Below are 7,685 nucleotides of genomic sequence, written 5' to 3' on the forward strand. Positions count from 1 at the left end.
AAACCCTAGGTGAAGAATTTCAAGAAAAAAAGTGTGAAAAATCAAGGAAAACAAGTGAAAAAGGTAGGATTTTTCAACTTAAGCTTGAAATCTATTTTCCTTAAGCATTTCTCCTTATTTTCCATACTTAAATTACATGTTTTCATGATGAATTCATGGCTGGTCAAAATGGGTATGGAGAGAGAACGATGTTGGATTGAATTGATTTTAAGATATATTAGTCTTTTTAGTTAGTTTAGCATATTTAGAAGCAAAACAACAAGAAAGGAATCCATTTTTCCCATGAATCTTCATGGCCGAATCTTCCTTGATGTGTGTGGGAGATGGATTGTTATTATTTCAAGAGAAATGGCTTAGAAAATGATGAATAATGGTGAGAAAATTAAGTAGGAAAAATCACAGTGTTAGTGCACTGTAATGGCCAAAATTTTTCATGAAGAAATGGGAAGGTTTTGATGCTGAAATTGGTGTTATTTGAATAATGTTTGGTGAATTGAGGTATTAGAAATGAAATGGAGCAATTTGGAGCCAAATCAGACACAATTGTCATTTAATCGGGTAATAGGTCGAATTAGGTCAGCACTGCATTTAAGCGGTAGTTGGATAAGTTGCATATCATATCATGCACATACACCGAGTCTGAATTGATTTTATAATGGTCAAGCATTGATGTGGTAAATTATGTATTGTACGTTTTGGATAGGTGATGAGCAAATTACACTGGTAAAAGTACAAAGATTGTGCTTGAAGATTGGGATTAGAAGTACATCGACTCTTAGAATTGTGAGTAAACTTAATATCATCTTAATTATCTAGAGTAGTTTTATACAATTATGTGATTTTATAGAAAATGGGTTTAAATGGTAAATTGCTATGTTTTAGGAGAAATTGTGATTTTATAAAATGATTTTATAAATTTTCTCAAAAATTGAATACTGGTTTTGAAAATAGAGTAATTGGACACTATCTGCTTGTGTTATAAATTGTGTTTTAAATTATATGGCTTATAGCAATATGTGAGCATGAATTGCAAAGTTGGTATGTGTATAAAAAATTATATATACTATGTATTCAACCTTGAGAGGCTAGATTGCGATAAATTGCCATGTCATATAGATAATGATTTTATAAATCAAGTGGTAGATAAAATAATCCATAGTCACTGTAGTGGTGGGGGTTTCCGTGGACTACCTATGAGAGGGGCACGGTAACCCAATTATATATTTACCTCCAGGGGGAGATGTTGTATGAAGTATCTCTTGAGGTAGAGATTTGAGTGCACTTCACGTGGACCACCGCGTGAGAGTGAGACTCAACCAACGGCAAGGCATGGCTAAAATTTTGGATGTAAAGACATTTAACAACCTTGGCGGACTCGGTTGGGATAACCCTCGATCAAGGTATCCTTGATAATTGAGTATGAGAATGATTTTTGGTACGAGCCAAGCTTTTCAGGAAATCATAAGCTTAGTTGTTTATTTGGTTGAAATGAGTTGAAAGGTAATGAAATTACAGTATAATGACTTATTTTAATTCGTCTCCATTTATTCACCTTTAAATAGTTTAGATGATGTCTGTTTACTCACTGAGATTTTATAATCTCACCACCCTCATTTCCTTACATTTTAGGCTTGGAAAATTCCATAGTTAGCTGACTTTGACAAGGACCTTCATTTGGACTTGAATCGGCAAAAGTTGTAGGTTTTCAGCTTCCAATGCATTTTGGTTAGATGTGGGCCCACGTGTCGCTGTAACAGTAATTTTATGCATTGGTTATTTGCTTTATAGTATATATGAATATAATTAACTTTTACGCTATAAGAATTATTTACCGATAACTTTATAAAAATTATTTTACAAGAAAATAGTTTATTTTATTACATATTTTATTATATTCAAATGGTCAAATTTTCACTTCAAATGAACGTTTTAAATGCTTAATTTATTTTTAAATCACTAAATATATATTTTTTGCTTACCTACTACATTTTTAGCGAGTTTTGAGATTTTTAACGAAAAATGACGAAAATGCCCCTGTAAGCGAGAAAACAATATATTATGTTCTGATTTGAAAATGAATCGTAATCCTTCTAATTACGATATTTGATAACTATTACTCACCGGGGAAGTGCGAAAGCTGATACGAGAGCCTTGCGAGGTTTTGATCAGCATTAGGGGTGAATAATGTCTGTCGAGACTTCGCGGCCATTGTCACGGGCTCGATGAGAGTTCCGGGTCGTGACATAAAAGTTCAAAATAAATTATTGTTTAGAAAGTTACCTTGTCATGTAATTTTGTAATCACGATGACACTTTTCGAAGCAATCTCACGAACACCACAAGGAGCAAAAACCCTAGCCAATCAAGTGTTTGGCTTCCAATGGTAGTACACATGATTTCACTTGAATCTTCAACGAAGGAAGGAATTTTTAACTATACTTTGTGCTAGCAAAGAGGACAACAATTGCCCTTTTCTTCTTTTTCACAATCTTAGCCGAACCTCTCTTGAAAATTGCTTCATAAGCAATTTTCTCTTTCACACAAAAGGAGTGGTGGCAAAGAAAGCAAATGTTTTTCTTTTTCTGATAAAAACTACGTTTTCTTCAATTGTGAAAAACTCTCATGTAGAAAATAGTTAAAATGTGCCTTATATAGTTAGGTTAAAATAACTTCAATTTTGCAATTAAGCCCTCAATATTATAACACATTATAATATTGGGCCTATGACTTAATTAAACTCTTTTAATTAAGTCCTTGGAAATTAAAATCAAAATTAATTTTCTTTATATTTTGCAATCAAGGCCTTATAGTTATAACTATTTATAATTATGCCAAAAACTTAATTAAACTCTTTTAATTAAGTTTATAGAAATTAATTACCTAGCATGTGATTTAAGTCTAACCTAAATCGTCACTTTCCCAATTTAATTCAAATGCAATCATTGTGTGTGACCCATTAGGTTCCCAACATGTTGGCAATGGAATTGATTAATGACTTAATTGATTAATGTAAATTTCAATCAATTAGTTTATAATCAATTCCATAGACCAAGATTGGCATCTAGCAATGCATCATGGCCACCCAACTGTTGGGAGAGTCAAAGAGTTCTTCCACAACCTTTCAATGTACAGTTTATCAGTGTAATTCATTCCCTCATCATATCCCGAAGATGATAAGAGCTTGGTACAGTGTCTACTCTTATTGACCTCCATATTTGTTCCTGCAATTATAGCATTAGCTTTATAGAGAGTTATGAAACCTTTTTCATAATCTCCATGTCGCCTTGGCCAAGGACTTCAATAAGCTAATGTTAACCAAGAACTGACAGGATATGTCCTTTAAAACACTCGAGGTGATGATTCCTATCTTGACCACTCATTTGCCTTCACATGCTTTATACTATACTCAAAAGCATCCTATTTTGGCATCCTTGGTTAGGCACCCGTAGGGATGAAATGAAAGCATAGCACTCCACACATAAAACAACCTGATGTCTCAAGTTTAGGGAGTATTTACACAACTGACACATGAGAAGTGTTGCATAGACACTAGAGTGTATTACCAAATGCACTTCTCATGGCGTGTCATGTTCAATGAACTTGCTCTCCTAGGCAAGCACCTACATTCTAATTCCAAATATCTCTATACTTCAATCTATGAGATCGATTGCTTACTTCCAAAGTAAGGAACATAGAATATACCAGTCTCTAAGCATCATTGATGTCCAGTCTCAATGATACATTGACCAGGAACATTTTGAGATTATGCTTTAATGCATAGGAATCTCATAACTGCAACCCATTACAGTTTCCTTGCAAGGCATATTAATCTCATGGACTTCATCCAATTAAACTTATAACTCATTATAATTGATGTCTTATTGATGAAGGAAAACCTCTAATCATTCAACATGAATGATATTGTTGCATGATTGGAATCAAGCCTTAACCAATCCCAATTAGCTGCAGGGCTTATCCCAGCAATTTTGATATATAAAGATGTGGGGAAAGGTTTATGGCTTATGCATAAAGGTGTGCATTTGAATTTGTATAATTAAAAGTGTAAAATCTGCCTTGATTGGTATAAAGCTCATGATTCAAAATGAATAATTATGGATTTAATTTTCTAAGGTAAAAGGACTAAAAAAAGTTAATATCTGAAAGGTCTTAATAGATGATTCTTAAATTCTAAAGTGCACTTAAGGAGAGATAAATGTTTAATTTGATCTTCAGATTGATAAACTAATGAGGCCATGAGATTTGATGTTTGGAGTAAATTTGGGAAATATCAAGTTCGATATGTTGTAGGTGATTGATGACGAGCAAATTAGCTATGACATTGGAAATATAGAAATGATTAGTAATCAAAATGAAACTTGGAAAAGAACTTTAAAGGGAAAATTTTGAGCAACTTTAATCTTGAGAGGTTGAGTTATTGATTAAAGAGATTGGTTAAGATTATAACGGGGTTATGTGGAATGTCATGATTTATTGAAATGCCTTGTGGTATAAGTTGAGATTTATCTAGTGAGCACTCGATCATGAAGGTATTGAAGTTTGTTTTTGGGAATATGATGACTAATGGTTACTAGATTTGAATCATCTTTGATGTTAAAAAAAAAAAATAGATGAAATGAATAAAGAGCATTTGATCCTTACGTATTGTGAAATGCTTAAATGGAATTTATATGGGATAATGAAAAATGAAATAAAGATTGGTTGACAAATTAGACCCATAGTCAATGGTGGAATAGATGCTTGAATATTGGAGGGTTTGATAAAGGAACAAGGTAGAGGAGTTGCGAATGGTTAAGTAAACATGCATAATTGATGATTTAAGGATGATTTGATTGAGGTGTGACCAGAATTAATAGCTTATTTGAATTCTCTTCATAAGATGAAGGATGATATTATTTTATCCAACAAGATTAATACACATAACTATATACTATGACATTGTCAAGTTTTCTATAAGATTGGAAGTCTATATGATACATAAACCAAGATTCTATGTTCAGAATGCCCAACAAAAGTGATGTGGCAGAACTTTAGAACTTTGATTATTCACCCTACGCCGATTTGAATTCGAGGACAAATTCATTTTAAGTGGGGGAGATTGTAGTACCTCGTATTTTGATACGGTGGCTAATAAAGTTTATGGATGCCAATTGAGGTTAATTACCGAGTTAAAAAAGATAATTCAGAAGTGAACCTGTGAAATCTCAATCTCCATAGACACATAATTAGAAGTAGACGCGATAATGCGGACCAAGGGTAATTTCGTAATTTCACTTGGTGAGCTCCTACGAGTGGGTTTCTTTTTATGCTATTAAGGTCTAAATAGACCTAAGGAATGAATAAATGATGTTTATGATGGTAAATAAATGAACAAGATAAAAATAATGATAATTTCCATGATAGGGGCAAAATGGTCATTTTGCATCTCGGGTATAAATTTTTATGTTTCGTGAACTCGAGTATTTTTAGACTATTATGGACCTTGCCCTAGTGTCAAAAGAGTAAAAGGTTGCACAAAGGATGAGAGGAAGACAAAGTCACCATGTTAAGGGCATTTTGGTAATTTAAGTGAGAAATGGATAGACTTTAGATATAAATATCTAAAGCTCTAGCATTTTTCAGTAGCTTCCAGCCATTTCTTCTTCCTTTCCCCTCTCACGTTTCTTCATCTCCATGGGAGCCTCCCTTAAAGCTTCCATAACTTTCTTTCTCTAGCTTCAATTTCATGCTTTTGAGCACTTTTTCATAGAACCTTTTATGCTCTTTCACTCTCTCACTTTAAAACCCTTAAAAACTATTACTTCCATCTTCCTCTCACTAGTTAGACATGTAGAGAGAGAAAGTGATTTCCCTTGTTAGCTTGAAGAATTTTGAAAGAGAATTCAACTACAAAGACCATCAAAGTGAGTATAAGTTAAGGTTAAATTTCTTTAATTGTTGATAATGGCTAACAATGAGGTTTGTGAGTGTTTTATCATTGAGGTTGTTTATTCACTCTTAAGATGACTAGAGTAGTGTGAATAACTAGCCATTTAATGGCAATTGGAAGCTAGCTGGGAATAACTAGTGGAACTTGATTAGGAAAGAGCTTTTGGATTATATTAATGCCAATTTGGGTTGTTTATGATGTTGTGTGTGTATAGGTTCCAACAAGGCCTCACATGTCCATTCGGAGTATTAGTTGAGGTTAAAGTCAAGCAAAAGAATCAACAAGACTGGTGAGTGAACTTGCATTTCAAAATTTCTTTGGGAAATGTAATGTATTTGAATGATTTTATCCAACTTTTCTTTAAAAATGTGTGCTAGGGAACAAGCCCTTGATAAAATGTTTTGATGCTGTGAAAAATGTGAAATGTGTTAAAGGATGAATCCATGTGCTTCTATATTATGTTGGTAGGTATATATATGAATATATGTTTTGTGTTGATGAATAATGCTGTGTGAGATGTTGACGTGTGCGAGTAGGGAGTGCACACATGATGATGATATTGCATTGTGTTCAGTGTGGTGGGATGGTATGCATGATGATGTATGTATATACAAATATATATATGTTATAGAAAGTTTATGAAAATAATTGTGATTGTGTTGTGTGTTGATATTGTTAATTGCTCCCAAATTGCTTTTCATTTCAACAAGAAAATGGCTTTTGATGTAACAAGACCCATTTCACTTAAAAGGCTCTATTTCTCGCTACACCAAGATTCATTTTTGCTGTAGTGAGAAACTCTTGGGTTTTGGGGATCACACTGGCCTGATTCTCACTGCAACGAGAATAAATCTCGTTGCAGCAATAGACTCTCAGGTTCTGGTGCAGTGCTTTCACTTCGACAAAGATTTTGACCACCTTCGCTTCTGAACTGGGAAAAGTGGTAAACATAAAAGTTGTATTTCTACCTCTTAGCTTTCTAATGGTCTAAAAATCATGTCAATTAGACTTCTTTAGTGGGAGATATGATAGAAAAATTGAAACATATGCAAACTTAGACTGTTTCTCGCTGCAACGAGAAACTTGCTGCCATGCTTGCTACCTTGCTTGATTTTGACCTATTTTTCACCCATTTAACTTCATGGATTGATCATGGGTTTTTGCAAAACTCTGAGGTTATTGATCAAAGTTTGAAATGAGGGGTTTTTAGTAAGATATTAAATCAATTGCATTATTTTTGAAAGAAGTGCATCATGATTTTCAAATTCCTTCTATCGATTGCTTGTTCCCTTCTTATGTTCACTCACTGAGTTTTACACTCACATTTTTAAACTTCATGTTTTTAGATTCGGAGGTAATTGGGACCTAGATTGGGTGTCCACATATGCTCGTCTTCTTGGTAGGTACTACGGCATCTCAGTAGTTGTATCGTCACCCACGGTCACTCCGTTGACAGTCAAGAGTCTTATGCTTATGTACATGTATAAGTAATGAAGACCACTAAGATTCATGTTAAAAATCAAATATGTATATTTGATTACTGATGCCACAGTAAGGTGGCAAATGAGTGATACTATGTTAGCATAATACAAATGTGAATATTGGATTGCTATAAAGCGTTACTGAAATATTTAAAATTGAGTGTTGCAATATGTGGCTTTAGAAATGATGGTTGGGAATGATGATCGGGTTTGCATAAAAAGGCTTGCTTAGGCTTAGTGGGCTATGCCCATTAGGCC

General features: G+C 33.7%; 1 long non-coding RNA gene across 1 annotated transcript; it reads left to right on the forward strand.

Moving 5' to 3' along the window:
* Positions 32–6,192, forward strand: LOC108662259. Its single transcript, XR_001928079.1, has 3 exons — positions 32–63; positions 704–783; positions 6,161–6,192. It is a non-coding gene; the product is annotated as an uncharacterized LOC108662259 (long non-coding RNA).

This window comes from Theobroma cacao, chromosome 1, assembly GCF_000208745.1.
Source record: "Theobroma cacao cultivar B97-61/B2 chromosome 1, Criollo_cocoa_genome_V2, whole genome shotgun sequence".
In the NCBI taxonomy this organism is placed as follows: domain Eukaryota; kingdom Viridiplantae; phylum Streptophyta; class Magnoliopsida; order Malvales; family Malvaceae; genus Theobroma; species Theobroma cacao.